This window comes from Myotis daubentonii, chromosome 18 (genome assembly GCF_963259705.1).
Source record: "Myotis daubentonii chromosome 18, mMyoDau2.1, whole genome shotgun sequence".
Lineage (NCBI taxonomy): Eukaryota > Metazoa > Chordata > Mammalia > Chiroptera > Vespertilionidae > Myotis > Myotis daubentonii.
The window spans coordinates 7,167,294-7,183,877 of NC_081857.1; the positions used below are offsets into that span (position 1 = coordinate 7,167,294).

Here is a 16,584-nt window from a genome sequence, read left to right on the forward strand (position 1 = left end):
AGAAGAACATCTGCCCGATGTTACCCCATCCCTCCTTCCCTCCACTGAAGAGCTAGGAAAGTCCGTATCAGTGCTATGGTATCGCTGGAGGCAATGACATGAATAGTAACAACCTCTATTGTCATTGTTATTCTATTGTTATCAGTAAGACAGGAGACACTGAAGAGGTTCCCAAGGACACGGGGAGACCTCAGAGGGTCTGGGCTGAGTTAGGTGGAAACAAGGCGATGACCAAGATGTCTATTCAGGATCTCTTGTTCGTGTGCCAGCCTTCCCTGGCCCTCTAATCACGCGTCATCTGGCCTCAGCTCCTGAGACTCTCCGTAGAGGAAATCTATATCCAACGGATCCCCAAAGATACTGATGGAGGGGCTCATACCAGTTTAGAGATTAAAAGTATTCTTCCGGACAGAGCCCCCTGGAGAGAGCTCACCCCCGTCCAGCTATTACGGCATAGGAGGCTGATAAGATTACAGATGGGGCAGGGGTAGCCAGGAGATGAGGGGAACTCCTACAAACTTGAAGCTTCATCAGGTACCTGCCCCTCTCTGCTCAGCTCTGAAGATTTACCTCCCTACCACCAGGGGGCAGGGCTCCCCAGCCCCACAGGGCAGGCCTTGGCTCTGTAGCTGGCCTTCTCTCATAGACTCCCCCACCCCAGCCTACTCCTTTTCCTATTAGGTTGAACCACATGAAATTGCCAATTTAAAAACTTGTATCCCACATCAGCGATATCAAATGGTTCGATCTGCTAATATTTAATAACAGTAAAAATAGGAGTACCAGCCACTTGTACACCATGAAGCTCTGCAGTCTACAGAACACATCGGAAATAATTCCACTTGATGCACACAGCCAGGTCGGGTGGCAGTTGAACAGCACAGAGCTCTCTCCAAGGTCACAGCTGACCTTCCAGTCATTAAATCCAAGGTTGTTTTCTCAGTCCTTGGTCCCAGCAGGCTCTTTACAGCATTTGAAACTGATGACCAACCGGTCTGTTCTTGACACTTTTATTTGGCTCATCCTGCGATGTGGGGGATCCACTGATTTCGTAGAACTTGAATAGACATTACGTAGCCCTGCCACTTCGAGGCTGCGTGATTTGGGGCAAATCACTGAGTTTCCATTTCCTTCGTTTGTAAAAAGGACCTAATAATACCTTCTTCACAATGGTACTGGGAGAATGCCTTGAGAGCATATATGTAAGAGCTTGGTGAAGCACTAAATATGAGGAGAGTGTCAGTGGGACTCTCTGACCTTGTCCTCCGCGTTCCCTCTCTATTACTTTTTAATTTAAATATGTTTTTATTGACCTTTTAGAAAAAGAGGAAGAGAGAGAGAAAGAGAGAAACAGTGATGTTTCTCCATCGGCTGCCTCCCGCATGCAGAGCCTGCAACCTGGGCATGTGCCCTGAATGGGAATCAAACCAGTGACCGTTAGCTGCACAGGACAACGTTCAACCAACTGAGCCACACTGGCCAGAGCCCCTCTCTATTACTTTTGCTCAATCTCTCTTGCTGTGGTCTTTCCTCTGACCCTTACCTGTTGGTATTTCTCAGGAATCCACCCTTGGCTCTCATCTCTAACTACTCTACTCTCCCTTCCTCAGCTGTTTCAGCCCCACCTCACCTCTGCCTGTCTGTCCAAGTACTGACAGGCTCCCTCTATGTGAGTCATTCCAGTTTGAATGTGTTCAGACTCATGTCCTCTCTCCTCACATCTCTTCTGCTTCCCTTCTTGTTCACAGCATCACCATCCGTTCAGTTCCCTGGCTTTCCGTCTTGCCCCTCATCGAGTTGGTCACGAGGTCGTGTCAATTCTGCCTCTAAGGGCTCCTCTCCACCTCCTTGGAGGCTTCCCTCGTCCAGCCTCATCTTCTCTGTCACCTGAAATGTTGCAATGGTCTTGCGCTCGTCCTGCCCCCGCCTCACTTTCCTCACCTCCACCCACTTCAGCTGCCATAGGGCCTTTCCACTGCTCTTGCTTTATATCCTTTAATGAGTCCCACCGCTTTTGTGATGAAACCCAGACTCTTGGCATAGACCCCCCCACCCTCTGATTCCAGCCTAATTTTCACGGCCTCTCCTTTGATACTTTCATTTGTTCTTCCTACGTCGCTGCACTCCACTTGCGTGTCCCAGGGCTCCGCTTGCGCAGTTCCCTTTGCCCAGAATGCCCTCCGCAAGGACTTACTCTTCCTCTGTGTTGCTAGGACATTTTGCCACATCATCAGGATAGCACCTTTGTCCTTCTCGAAAGACTGTGAGCTCTTTGAGGGCAGAGACTACATCTTAGTTTTCTTTTTAAGCTGGTACCTTTTCATTTAGCTTGATGGATTAGTATTTAAAAAAGGACTTGGGCCCGGTCGCTGTGGCTCAGTGGTTGAGTGTCGTGTCCACCCATGAACCGAGAGGTCCCTGGTTCGATTCTCAGCCAGGGCACATGCAGGGGCTGCGGGCTCGACCCCCAGTAGGAGCCAGGCAGGAGGCCGCCAGTCAATGTCTCTCTCTCATCGACGTTTCTATCTCTCTATCCCTCCCCCTTCCGCTCTCTTCAAAATCAATAAAAACATTTTTTTAGAAAGAAAAGACTTGGATTTGAAACCCCTGCTGTAATTATGGGCTAGGAATGTCTAACAGACAGCACATGGGCCACCACTCACCCTGTCCCTTGCCCTTTACAGATATCACTAGTTCATCACAGCCCTTGATTTCTCACTGAGCCTAGAATCTTTCTCACTGTGGTGATACCGAGAGCCATTTTCAATCAAATGGAGTTGGCCTAACAGATGAAACCTGCTTGTTATCCTGGCATGTCTGGGTCACAGCCAAAGGTCCCTATCTATTTTTCTTTCCCACTGTTTGCCATCCTGGTCTGTGTCATTTACTAGCTATGGGAACTTCAGTCAATCTCTTGATCTCTCTAGGGCTCAGTTTCTTCACCTAAGGAGGCAATAAAACCTCCCATTGTGTGGTCAGGGTTACAGGAGAGAAAGTATGTGAAATCTGCAAGGCCCTTAGACAAATATATGATATTACTATTATCCTACTTTGCAGATGAAGGAAAGTATCTACTAAATTAGAGAAACAAGGGCTCGGACAGGTAAAGTGACCTGCTGACAGTCATTTAACAGCTGAGCCAGAACCTCTGTCTCAAATTTCGTGGGTTTTGTCATGTTGCTTTTCCACACCCTAGTGGGATTGATGATGCCTTATTTCTCCTTTCTCTAGGGGAACAGTGATTTGTGGGGTAGGGTTTACCATAGCCCCAGAATTGGAGGAAGCTTCCAACCCCCTATGCTTCAATCCACCTCCCTATAATTCCCAAGAGGAGGCCCCCTTCAAAACTCCCTCCCCCCCCCCCCCCCCGCTGAGAGGGGGTGAACAGTGAGGGGAGCTGCCTGGAGCTAAGTTCCTCTGCCACTGCCCTTTGGCCCTTGCCCTCCTTCTTGTCCCCAGCCTCGGTGGCTCCAGGCAGCTGGCAGGCTTCTCAAAGCCCTGTATGGCCAGGCCTCCGGAGATAAGGTTTTTGGGGTGGAGGCCAGTGAGCCACTGAGCTGTCACCAGATATGCTACCAGAGTCTGAGAAACCAGAGAGGGGCCAAGCTGATGGGACCTGCTCCTTAGGGTCCTGGGACTAGCGGGGTTCCTTACCTGCGAGAAGAGAGGCAGGCAGACTAGATCCCAGCTCAACACCTCTTCTCTATACACTTTCTTCTCTGTGATCCTATAGGTTGCACTGGCTAGGGGTGAGGGAGGGCTTGGGCTGTTGGTGGGGGTCCAAGATGGAGTGTAGAGGGGAGGCAGGAGAGTCACTCCCCCACCTCCCCCCCCCCCATGTGGAAGGACCCTCAGGAGCAGCTCCCATAGGAGTAATTTCATCTTCCCACTCCTTCCAGGAAGAACCCTGCCCATCTTCCCAAATAGAATCTTTTCTGAACTGGTTCTTAACCTATGTTTTGTTCATCTTTGTATCCTCCTCAGTGCTATATATATATATATATATATATATATATATATATATATATATATATATATTTTCCCCTTAAAATAATCTATAGGGTTGGTCTACATTCCTTTTTCCTCCCTCAGGCCCCTTGTTGGTGTGTAACATGCTTCCTCCCTGGGAAGTTCTCCTTCCAAGCTTCCTATTGAAGTGTCAACCTCGCAACAGTTGGGGGCACCAATTTGGTCTCCCCATCAGCCTTTACTCCAAGCTGAAGAGCCATCTTTTCTCTGGTGTCCCACAGTCCTCACTCCACACTGCCCTCTCCCAGCTCTCTGTAATGAGGGGTCCAGATGGGGAAACCAAGGCACCATACTTAACAGTAGGGCCTCAATGCCAGAAATCCAGAGTCTTCTGTGGGGATAAGTTCCTCTTTCATAGTGTCAGAGAGACAGAAAACTTCAGGCAGGGGCCAAAAACTGTTCCAGGGCAGGACGACTTTGGACTTGAGCTTCTCCCTGGACCATTGAGGTCCTTCTGAGGAGCCCGGTGGTTCTTTGTGCCCAGTGACCAAGGACAAGAGGACTGAGACTTGGGAGAAAAGGAGAATGAGGAGTAGGGAAAGGAAGATGGAGGGGAAGCAGAGGGGCACCAGCTCTGAAGCCCCTGGGATTATAGGTGGGACAGAGGCCATAATAACCTGACCTCCGCTGGCCTTTCCAGTGCCCGTGTTCTCCGTCCTCTACCCACCCCTCACAACACTGTCCTCCAGCCTCACTGAGCTCTCTCAGCTCTCGACTGGGCTCTGCTTTCTCTTACCAACCACAGTTCTTGGCAAATGACAGGCCTCGTCCATGGAGCTCTCTTCCTCTTCCCACCTTGCTTGGTGAATTTCTACACCCACTTTAGGCCTCACTTCCTTTGGGAGGCCCTTTCGGATGCCCACACCCCCAGAAGGATGTGAGGCCCCTCCTCTGTGCTGCCACAGTGCCAGGGACCCCCCCCCCCCCCCCCCGCAGGCCCTACATTGAGCCGGCCTTGTGCTGAGAGTTTGTGCACCACATCGTCCTGTCCTCCCTAGGAGTTGGGTAGTGCCATTCCCCTCGTATTGTTGGTGTGGAAACCAGACTCAGAGACTGTAGCTGACTGGCCCAGAAGGACCACTAGGAAGCTGAGCCCAGGTCTACTTAAACAGCGGTCCGTGCTTTTCACCTTGCCAGCGCACTGACAAAGGACACCCATGCTGGGAGGCACCGGGGGTCATCCCATTCAACCCCTCATTTCACTGAAGAAGCAGCCCAGGTCTGAAAAGATGAGTAACTTGCCCATGACCACACAGCTAGCGAGTAGCACATGTGACTTTAATCAGGATCAGGGCAGTAACCTTGGCCTTTGTCCTCGTCCCAGTCTCCCTCTTCCTACAAGATCCTTTCTTGGCCCTGGGATGCTGAAGGGCCAGGTGGTGGGAAGCCAACCTTGGAACATTATCCATTGAACTCTTCCCCTGTCCAACCACAGCTACAGCCCAGGAGGTGTCCAATGCGCCCCACCCATCAGCAGGTATCAGGAATCCTCCCCACGCCAGTAGCAGCTGGCCCAGAAACACGCCATCAAGATCATGAAAAAATGGCAAGTAGCTGGCCCATAGAGAGGGGCAGATTCAATGTTGCTCTCACCTGGGAGTGTGGAAATGGGCAGGAGACGTCTTTGAAACAGCTGGAAATCCCACAGCCTCCAGGGGCTCTGAGAGACCTTGGGACTATCTCCCGCGCCCAGCCCCCAACCTTTGTTCAATAGGACACCTCTCTTTCTCATCAGAGGCTGTGAGTTCTCTTTCCATCCTTCCCCTTTGCCTAGTAATACCTGATTCCCTGGACCCGCTTCCTGTTATGTCAAAAGCTACCTGCTGCTGCCTAAGCAGTGTCTCCTGATCTTTACCCTTCGTGGAGCTAGAGACCCACAGGGACCTTATACCTAGGGCGCATATTCAGGAAACTGAGCCACCTTCCCTGAGCCAACTTCCTTTCCTTCTCAGGGCTCCTGGTTCATGTATGGGGAACCACCTCTGACCCTCAGAGTATTCTAAGGGGGTCACCCTGGTAGGAATCTACCCCCTCCCCAACTTTCTACTTATTCCTTATCCAGTTTCCTTGTTTTCAGAGAAGGATGGGGTAGGGGTGGCGTGAAGACACTGACTAGATGCAGAGTAGACTCAGAGGTGACCGTATCCCTGCCCTCCCGCTCTCAGTAGCCAGATCTGCACGCCCCTGGGTGCAGCTGGGGAGGCTGAAGTTATATTTCAGGTGGGCTCTTTCTCCGACAGGGGACATTGGAAGGGGCAGTTGGAGGCAGAAGAACCACACTCGGGTATGAGGGCGGGGGCGGCGTGTTCTGGAGGAGGCGGCTTCAGCAAAGTCCTGCAGCCACAGAGGGAACATTCCAGGTGAGGAGCAGGGCTAAGGAATGGAAAGGCCCTGCCAGGGTGTGTGCCATTCTGATGTGAGGAAAACACCCCGGAGCTGCAGCTCAGTGTTCGATGGGATTAGCAGATAAGCAAACCAATATCAGCTTAGCTCTCCGCCTGGCGGCGTTTCTGCAGCTGTGACCCACCCACCACCCAGGTCCCCGCGCAGCGTGGTGCAAGCAGCCTTCAAATCCTTGGGGTCCTGGTGGGCCCTCCATCTACTCCCTTTCTAGGGCACCCGCTCTGGGCTTCCAGAAGGTGCCCCAGACCAGAATGGGAGAGGCATGGACACCCCCTACAGAACCTTATACAGACATAGGATGTTGGCAGGGAGGGTCAGAGCCAGGCACCATGAAGGCCATGTGATCAATAGAAATCGCAGACTCTTCAACCCCAGTAAGAAGGCAGTGGGGCTTTCTCCCCAGCCATCCCGAGCCTGGAGAGGAGTGGGGTAGGGGGAGAGTCAGGAATGAAGAGATCTAGGTCACCCTGCCTAGAGACAGTGGAAGGGTCAAGGTGACCTTTTGAGGTTCTTTCTAGACCAGGATCCTACTTAAGGTTCCTCTACCTGTTGTTCTCCCTACTCACCACCTCTCCATGCCCCCCACTCCTTCCCAAGAAAGGTGGGTAAAGATAGCTCAGTGAAAACTCCACAGGGGGTCATCTGAGTGAAGCCAAGAAGCAGATAACGACCCTCAAAAATCACTAAAAACCACCTAGAGGCAAGGAATTTCCATTCTCGTTCCAGGCTTTCCACCTGGACACATCATGTCATCTCTCACAGGGGACAGGACAACTGTCCCATCCACCTCCCAGGGCCATGAGGGGCTGTGACCTATGCACATGCACTGGGCCGGTGCGAGGGTGGCCCCCCTGGGCCTGCGCTGTAGCAGCCAGGGTCCAGTCATGCCAGCAGAGCACCTCCTGCCTGCTTGGCTCAGCTGGGGGTGGGGGACGGGGCCCTGCCCACCCACCTCCTCCGTGGTCAGATGAGGGGCACTGTGCTCAGAGTTCAGCATAGGCCGTGTCTGTGGTTAACGAATAAGCAAGTGGGTTTGGGGCAGCCGGACATTCCCCGCCCCAGGGCCACATTCTTGAGGTCACAACAAGTGCAAACTTGTTATAACCTGTGTTGGAGCAGCAGGGGCCAGAGAGGGCATGAAAGGGGGGCGGAGTGGTGCTGAGCTGGCTGAGGCTGGTGGAGGGGGTGCAGGGGGAAAGGAGGGGTGGGTGGGGGTGTGCAGGGGCATCTGCGAGTGGATGGTGGCGGGCGTGCAGGTCTGTGGGCCTGGGGCAGCTGCTGTGTCTGGGCACGTCGCCCCCCCCCCGCCCCCCCCCTGCCCCATGCCATGTGTGGGGCTGCATAGATGAGTGTGTGCCTGTGTGCCTCTGCATATATGAGTCCTGTGGTGGGTGGAGGGGGAGAGGTAGCAGCCAGGCCCAGCTGGGCACGACGAACCAAGGAGCGGGCAGGCTGTGTCCCTTCTCCTCCTCTCCGCTGGCTGCACAGAACCTGCATTCCAACTGCATCCACAAGCTGTCCTTGCCCTGCCAGCTGGGCCTCTCCCCTCCATGTGCCCATTTCCCCAGCCTGGGGGTGGGGGGTGGGGACTTCCTACCCTTCCCCCCACCCAGCCCTGGGCCCACTCCCCCAGGCTCTCTGGGCCCTCCGGACACTGGGGCGTGTGGGGGGGGGGTGTGGGGGGAGGCTCTGAAAGCAGGTGACTGTTCGGGGGAACTTGGGGACAGAGCCCCCATTGTGCCCGCCCCTGAGCCGCCTCAATGGAGCTCTCGGGCACAAAGGGGCTTTGACAATGGGCAGGACATTAGTATGCAGGGCCAGCCCCTCAGCCCTCTCCCTGTCCCACAGCCCGGGAGGGAGGTAGGGGGCTGCTGGCCACGCCAGGGGAGGCAGGGGGTGGGGCAGGGCTGAGACTGAACTGATCTTAGCCCACAGGGGTTGGGGGGGGGGGGGGGGGCAGGCACTACCCAGGAGACAGAGCAGGGAGACTGGACCAGGGTCCTCAAACCTGCCACTCGCCAGAAAGGATCTTCCAAGTGGAAAAAGCTACGGGGACTGGTGGGATCGGGGAGGGCCGTGGGAAGCCCCTTGGTTCCAGGCAGGCCCCGGAGAGAAGCGGTGGGCATCTGAGGCCACCCACTTTCTGCCTCAGTTTTACCCTTTATTCAAGGGAATTCCGTGGGCAGGAGAAGAACGGAGCAGCAGACAGCAAGACCTCAATGCTCAGCCCGCCACGTCTAAGAGTTGTCAGCTTGGGGGCTTCGGGTGGGAGCTGAGCCTCCAGAAAGTGTGTGCGTGGGGGCGGGGAGGGGGTCCTGGGCTTCTAAGGAAGGTGGGGCGCCTGCAACCCAGCTTAGGGCCCAAGAGCCAGGACTTCTCTTCCTCAGTGTATATCTGTCTGTCTCCCCATCTGCCTCAACCCCTCCACCCCACCCCACCCCCATCCCCCGCTGTGGGAGAGGCCTCTTCTGCCCGGGACCCCCGCCCCTCTGCACCCCAGGATCACCCCAGCCCCACCAGCTGCCTTTCCCCAGTGCAGTGCCTGCCTTGTGGTGCCTCAGCACTGAGGGCCAGGCCAGGGGAGCCTGGGAAAGAGTGGGGTCTGGAGGGGGGACCGCTGAGAGCAGACGATGCCCTGGAGGGGCTGGGGGCGCCATATGAGAGGTAGTATTGCCCAGTCACAGACGCCCTGTCCCTAGGGCCAGTGACCCCCAGGAGAGAGGGCGAGGCCACTTCACAGAACTGTTCCCCACAAGGTGAGCCAGCAAGATCTCTGGGCTAAGCTTGCCTGGCTCTCTCCTCTGTAGGTTGCTGGATGTCAGGAAGTCCTCCTGCTCTCTGCCCTCAAGGCTCCCTGCTCTCTTCCCATGGGCCCTGACTGGCTCTCCTGAATTTCTGGGGGAAAGGTAAGGTCTGCTTCTTTCCCCGTCTCAGGACCTGGGGTTCCCCTCTACCCCCTGGAAAAGTCTGGTGGAAGAGCACAGGGCTTGGAGTTAGAACTCGGGGTTCAGGGCCCAACAATCCTGGTGACTGTCCCTGGGACCTGGCACAGGTACGTTCCCTCTCTGGGACAAGAAGCCCCATCTGGAAGGTAGAAAGAATCACCTCTGTAGCTCCCTGCTCTCTGGGCCAATGGGCAGTGCACTCAGGGGTAAGAGTTGAATAAGAGCTAACATTATTCCGCACTATGCTAAGCCCTTTTCTAGTGTTCTGTCATTTAGTTCTCAGCAACTCTACAAAGCAGGCACTTTTTTAAAGCCCTAGTTCATAGATGAGGAAACTGAAGCACAGAGATGTTAATAATTTGCCCAAGGTCACACAGCGTGTGAGTGGTAAAATTGAGATTCAAGCTCAGGTAGGTAGTCTGCCTCCAGAACCCACATGACTAACTTGGCCCCCTAATTCATCCCTGAACACCCAAATGGATTTTTGCAAACGTTCAAAAGGCCATGGCAGCTGGGGGAGACCACCCGGGACAGCCAGGTCGGCCAAGGTTCCTCTCGACTAGGAATTCTCCAAGTGTGGTCTGCAGCCCCTGGAGGTTCCCGAGACCCTTTCAAAGGCTCTCTGAGGTCAAACCTATCTTCACAACAATGGTGTGTTGTTGGCTTTCTTCACTTATTCTCTCAGGAGTGCTCAGAGTTTTCCAGAAGCCACATGACGTGTGATAGTGCAACATGTTGAATTAAGATACAGACACGAGAAGTCACCTGTCTTCTATTAACCCTTAAAAAGAGCTGTGAACATGTGAAACAATGCCACTCTTACTAAACTTTTTTTAATATGGCTGTTTTCATTAAAAATGGCATTTACATTGACATGCAATGGTTTTGTTGTTATATTTACATTAATAGCTATTTAAGTCTCAGTTTTTTTTATATCATGCTTTTTATTTTATTTTTAATATATATCTTTATTGATTTCAGAGAGGAAGGGAGAAGGAGAAAGAGATAGAAACATCAATCATGAGAGAGAATCATTGATTGGCTGCCTCCTATACTTCCCCTCCTAGGGACCAAGCTCACAACCCAGGCATGTGCGGGAATCAAACCCATGACCCTTCAGTCTGCAGGCCAACACTCTATCCACTGAGCCAAACCGGCTAGGGCCTCCGTTCTTATTTCTAACATATCAATGGCTGTAACCCACATAAGCAAAAGCTCTTTGATATCTTTGATAGGTTTTAAGAGTGTGAAAGGGTCCTGAGGTCAAAAAGTTTGAGAATCACAGCCCTCAGCTCAGACATACCGGCCCTCTCTTCTTGACAGTTACCTGTGACTTTCTTTTTTAATTTTTTAATATATTTTTATTGATTTCAGAGAGGAAGGGAGAGGGAGAGAGAGAGAAACATCAATGATGAGAGAGAATCATTGATTGGCTACCTCCTGCACTGGGGATCAAGCCCACAACCCATGTGCCCTGGCTGGGAATCGAACCGTGACCTCCTGGTTCATAGGTCGATGCTCAACCACTGAGCCAGGCTGGCCAGGCTGTGTCTTTTTTTTTTTTAATCAGAGGGTCAAACAGGGAGATTTGGATGTGGGGAGGAGGTATGTGCTGGGGTCCCATGGTAAAGGTAGAGATGAGGGACAGTCCCAGGGGTAATGTAAGACAAGGGCTACATCCCACTTCCCCACATGTCTCCCAGCTTGCAGGCCCCTGCTCAGAGGGACGCTCGAGACAATGGGCTGTCCAGACTGGACTCTGACCTTGGCTCTTGCTCCACTTCGTATACCTGCTGACAAGCCCAGCGTCAGGCAGAGCACACCTCCCTGGTGAGGAGAGAAAGGCTCTGAGGGGCCTGAACACCCACATGGATTTTTGCATTGGGGCCAACAGTCTGAAAGGGCTGGAAACGGGGGGCTCTCGGGTCTGCCGCTTATAATCTTCAGATGATGCTGTCTCCACGGGACCAGTGGTTGATAAATTTCTCTTGCGGTTCCCTTGAGAGTTGATAATAGGGTCTTACGGATACCCTCCTCCAAAACTCCATGGCCTCTGAAGCCAGGGTCCTGCCGCCAGAAGCAGCAGTCAGAAAGGTTTCCTAGTTAGAGCCAAGCTGGTCAGCAGGCACTCTGGGGCCAAGGGTCTGAAGCAGAAAGAGAGGCCTTTGTTTCAGGGAGCCTGCTATCTGACAGACAGAGGCCTAACCCTAGAGGAGCCCCCATGTAATGAGGGCGAGAGGATGTCCCCTCCAACATCACCACTGCATCGGGTATCCTGGGCAACGTTACACAAGGGACAAGGGACAAGCAGGATGCTGAGGAGGAGGGCGTACACGATGGCAGAGCCGATAGGGACACAGGAATGGAGAGCAGCAGGAGGGTAAGACTCGGAATGGCCCGTGTGAAGGCCCAGAGTGGAAGAAAGAGCGTGGCTCAGAATTGCCATTGAGTATATTCCCCTGGAACAAGGTCTGAATGGAGCAGTGCCCCAAAATGGGGGTGCTGGAGGGGACTGTGGGGAAAGGCTTACTGAAGTATCTTGAAGACTGTGATTGGGAGTTTTCATCTGAGAACCAACAGAGAGATCTAGGGAGGAAAGGAGCAAGATAACACGGATGCTTGATGGTGATGATGTCAGGGACAGTTCTGAGGTGGAGAGGGAGTCAAGGGGAGAGACTGGCTGAAGGGAGGTCATTTCAGGGGCATCCGGGCTGATGAGGGGGACAGGCTGACAGAAGAGGAGTGAGCACACACCTGAGAGAAGGTGCGGGGCAAACCTAGGCAGGGAGAGGGACAAGCAAGGTCATGTGGGGTCAGGGGTGAGAGGTGGGAGAGAGAGAAGCTGAGGGAGAGAAGTTGCTCAGAATGGGGAGATGGACTGTCTGGGGCAGAAGCTCAACAGTTATTAGGTCTGAGTTGAAGATAGGACATCTGCCTGGTGAAAACATCGGGAGGAAGGGGCTATGGGGGTGGGGACCCAGGCCCTGGTGCTGGTCAGCCTCATGGAATAAAGACAGGAACCTCATCTTAGATCAAGCGTGTTCAGGGACTACATGAAAATTCTCCCACCTTCCCAAACTCTAGAAGGGTGGAGGGATGGAGACCTAGAACCTCAGAAAAACCACAGTCAAGGGCTGGGGCAAGGCCCACGAGCCAGCAAAAATGACAGAGTAGAAAGAGCCAGAGCCCTTTCTCCAGGCTAAGCGCCATGCCAAGCCCTTTACAAATACTGACTCCTTCACTCCTCGCCCATTGTTAGCCCCATCGCAAGGATGAGGAGGCTTGTGTAGCTAAGTGCTGAAACCGGGATCTAAACCCAGAAGTCTGACTCCAAGGCTGTGCTCTTAACCAGTGCCGACTGCCTCCCAGGCACAGCCAGGACAGAACGGAGCCAGGGAGCAGCCCTGGGCATGGGAGGCGGTCCCCCTGGCTGCTCAGTAAATCCCCGTGCCTATCGTGCCTATCGGGGCTTCACGGCGCCTCTCAGAAGTCTTCACCACGGGCTTTTTTGTTGGTGGGTTTTTGGGTTTTTTTGGTGTTTTTTTGTTTGTTTGTTTGGTTGGTTGATTGGTTTTGGTCCAGAAGGTAGTCTCCCTTTCTTTCCCAATCTTTATTTTAGATTTCTTTCCTTGTATGAGACGTGCTTCCTGAACTCTACCCCAAGTCCTTCCAGCTGCAGCCTCACGCCATTCCCAGGTCATGTGCCACTGGAAGGGGAGTGGATGGCCTTACACACACACCCTTTCTATGTCACTCCGTTTAGGGTCCTGCTTCTCCAACCTCTTTCTGCCAACCACGCAGTTCATTCAGCTCTTCTCTCCCACATTCCAGAGCCAGCCCCTCCCGCCTCCCCACCACCTCAAATTCAGCTCCGAGCTAGCAGACACCCACGGGAGAGTTTTTCCCACAATCCCCTTCTCTTTGCCCTTTCAAGGTTCTGATGGGGGAGGGGATGAAGAGGGGCCACCTAGATGCACTGTCTCCATGAAGAATGGTGGCAACACACATATTAAACTTGGGATGAAGGAAGATGAGCATTGAACTCAGCCTGTGGTAGAACGAGGTGACATGTAAACGCCAAAAGCTCTGCTTCCCGGGACCTGCCCCAGCCACCACCCTTCGCTGGGTGCTAAAACACTTGGATCCCAATCTTCTCCTTCTCTCCAGTCTTTCTGCCGTCTCATCTCCACGGTGTGCCTCGTATGAGCCCTTCTCTCTACCCCTTCCAGGGCCTCACCACTGTCCTGGACAGCTTGGCCTCCGGCTGGACAGTAACACTGACCAGTCAGGCAAGAGGAGAATCTAGGCCAGGGAGGGGAGGGAGAGTGGAGGTTTTTTCTTCCGTCCTAAATAACTCTTGGCAGGAAAGTTGAGGTGCTCCATTGCCCGATGTCTCTTTTCCTCCCACCAATGCCTGGGGCCCAGCCTATCTTCCATCTTGTGCACATTTCGCTAGGAGACCCAGAAGGCCTTTTTCTTTGGAGGAAGCGCGTGTTCCTGCACAACTCAGAGCCCTAAACCCCTTACCCCACCACCACCCCCTGGATGACCCCAGAGGACATCTGAGCCCACTCAGACCCTCCTGTCTCAGCCTCTCTGGTCCCTGGGGACAGCAAGGGGAAAAGGCCTCTGGGTCTTCTGCCAGACTCTTCCCTGTAGCCCAATCCAACTGAGCTAGAGCTATAAGTGCGCTCACGCACAGAGGGGCACGGGGCCATTCAACAGGGCACAGGGAGGAAGGAGCTGGGGGATGCCAGAGGGCAGACAACGAATCCTCCCACACAAACACGCGTGGCAATAGACTGGATGTGGGGGTGCTGCTGGGAGACGAAGCTTTTCCGCAGGGTAGGGGTCCGCAGTGGGATCCGGCATTAGAACCACAGGAGGAATGGAACCATAATCCAGCCTCCCCCCGCCACTCGGTAGAGTCATTGCCATTTGATATCCACTGAGACAAGTTGGCTGCTCGGGCTCCGGGTGGGGGCTGGGGGATGGCTCAGAAAACAGCAGCTCCTTTCAGGACCCAGGTTGGCAAGGGCTTTGGGAGGCTGGACTGGCCCAGATCACCCCCCCAACACCCCCTCTCTCCCTCCCTCGCCACCACCACCAAAGGACTGAGGGGGCGGGGGGGGGGGGGTTGACACTGCCTAGGCCATGCCTACAGCCTCGGAAGACCAGCCCTGGCTCCTCTCCCTGGGGTGGTGCCCTCCCTCCCTCTCCTTCCTCATTTCCTCCTCCATGAAAAACCAGCTATGAGCCAGGACACCTGCTTCCTTCTGCACTTGGTCCCCCATACCCAGCCTATACCCTTAGGAAGGAAAAAGCCCTACCCCTCAGCACAGGATGGTGCCCTCCATCATGCCAGGAACATGTTCAGAAAACCTTGGAGATTAGAAAAGGGTTTGGGGATGAAACTAAATGAAAGCCGGCAGTGGCTGCTGGCCCCTCCGCAGGCTGGCCTAGACACCCACTCCAGGCCCTCCTCAGCACCCCTAAGCAAGCAGCCGTCCTCACAGAGGGCCCCAAATCTCCCACCATCATCTCCCTCATCCAGAACTGCCTAAAGGGGTGGGGGGGGGAGGGAGCAGGAGGGGGCAGGAGGGAGGTGCGGATTCAAACCCCACAGCTAAGGCATACGAGCCAAAAAGCTTTAGCCACAATTGGTATTGGTGAGCAACATAATCAGGCTCTACGCCTTGGCCTTCTTTGGGTCCAAATTTGTACTGGCTTCTGCAGCAACCCCAGTTCCCCATCTCCCTCCCTCCACCTGGGGCGCTTCATTAACAAGAATGAAATCTCTCCATCAGAGTGGCCCTGCTTCCACTTCTGTCCAGTTTTGTCCTTGTATCCATCCCAGGCCTTAGCTCTCCTCCCCAAATCAGGGAGTTCCCTCATTTCTTTCCTAACACAGGGGCCCTTGGTGAGTGCCTGACGGAGAAGGGGTGGGATGGGAAGGGAAGGGCGTCTCCCTGTGAAGGTGAAGGTTAGAGCCCAGCCTGCCCTTCTCCCTCCAGCGGGAGCGGCCTTGCGGCTCTCCTCCTGGGGTCTCAGTGGGAAGCGCTGGGGGAGAGGAGCCGTCACCAGGAGGTTGTGTCTGAAGTGGATGGCAAGTCCAATGGAGGGAAGAGGCGGGTGGGCAGGGGTCCCAGGCACACCAGGTTACTGAGGATCCCCAACCTAAGCTGTGTGTGTTCTTCTTCCCATGGTGCTAAGTGGGTGTCGCTATGTGGGTAGGGGGCAGGGACAGGGCTGGGCAGGGAGTGGGAGTAACCTGAGGATCCTGGGAAGAGGGGGCGCTGTCTGGAGGGCCAGGGTGGAGGTGCATGGTTCTATTTGTTGGAGGAGCTGTGATGTAACTGCAGGTCTGCCCAGTGGGAAGGGGCACCAGGAAAGCCCCTTCCTTAGCCTGAAGGGCTGAGGTGACCACGTTGGCTTATCTTCTAGGAGCCCTTTCCAGGGGTTCCCTGTGGGGCCGCCTAAAAGGGGGGCTGAGGAACAAGGCCATACCACGGAGACCAGCCAGGGTGGGGGCCAAGTCTTGCCCCCCACCCCGACGTCTATGGAAGGGAGGTGGACAGCATCCGGCCGGAGCGGCAGCCCTCCCTCATCAGGGCCAGGGGCTTACCTTGGGTCCGCGCTGAGTGGCCCTTCGGATGCGCAGCAGGACTGACGGACAGACGGGGCGGGCGGGCGGGAGTGAGGACGGAGCTGTGCGACGGCAGGGCCGGACTCTTAAACCGGAGCTGGGATCAGATAAGGGCTGGTCTGGGGGCCGGGGCCGGGGTCGGGCCGCTGGGGGCAGAGCTGGGCCGGTCCGGGCCGCCCCCTCCCTCCGCAGCTCGGGAGCCAAACTTTGTGTGAATGGAGGGCCCGGAGTGGGACCGGGTGGGCCGGGCGGGAGGGGGCTCCTGACCAGCCAATGGGAGCGTGGAGCGCCAGGCCCGCGCTGCCCGGATTGGAGAAGCGCGGGAAGGGGCGGGGCGGAGGGAGCGAGGGAGCCGAGCCCAGACGCCGGAGCAGAGCGCAACACCCAAAGACAGAAAACCAGACAGGCTCGGGGGGAAGGGGAGACGGAGACGATCCGCGAAGTGATAGAAGCGGCGCTGGCAAGATGACAGGGAGAGGGAAGGAAGGAGGCGGCCGTGTCCGAGTGGGGAACGGCGCGGGAGCCGGCGGGGCGGGCCCGGGCCGAGTTACGGAGGTGGGA

General features: G+C 54.9%; 1 protein-coding gene across 1 annotated transcript in view; it reads right to left on the reverse strand.

Annotated features, from left to right (window-relative positions):
* The window catches only part of KCNJ10 (potassium inwardly rectifying channel subfamily J member 10), a 28,398-nt gene extending 12,183 nt beyond the window's left edge, over nucleotides 1–16,215 (reverse strand). The window contains exon 1 of the mRNA XM_059674884.1: nucleotides 16,003–16,215. The gene's annotated coding sequence lies outside the window, so the exon portion shown is untranslated. The remainder of the gene's footprint in view (nucleotides 1–16,002) is intronic.
* Nucleotides 16,216–16,584: the final 369 nt, after the last annotated feature.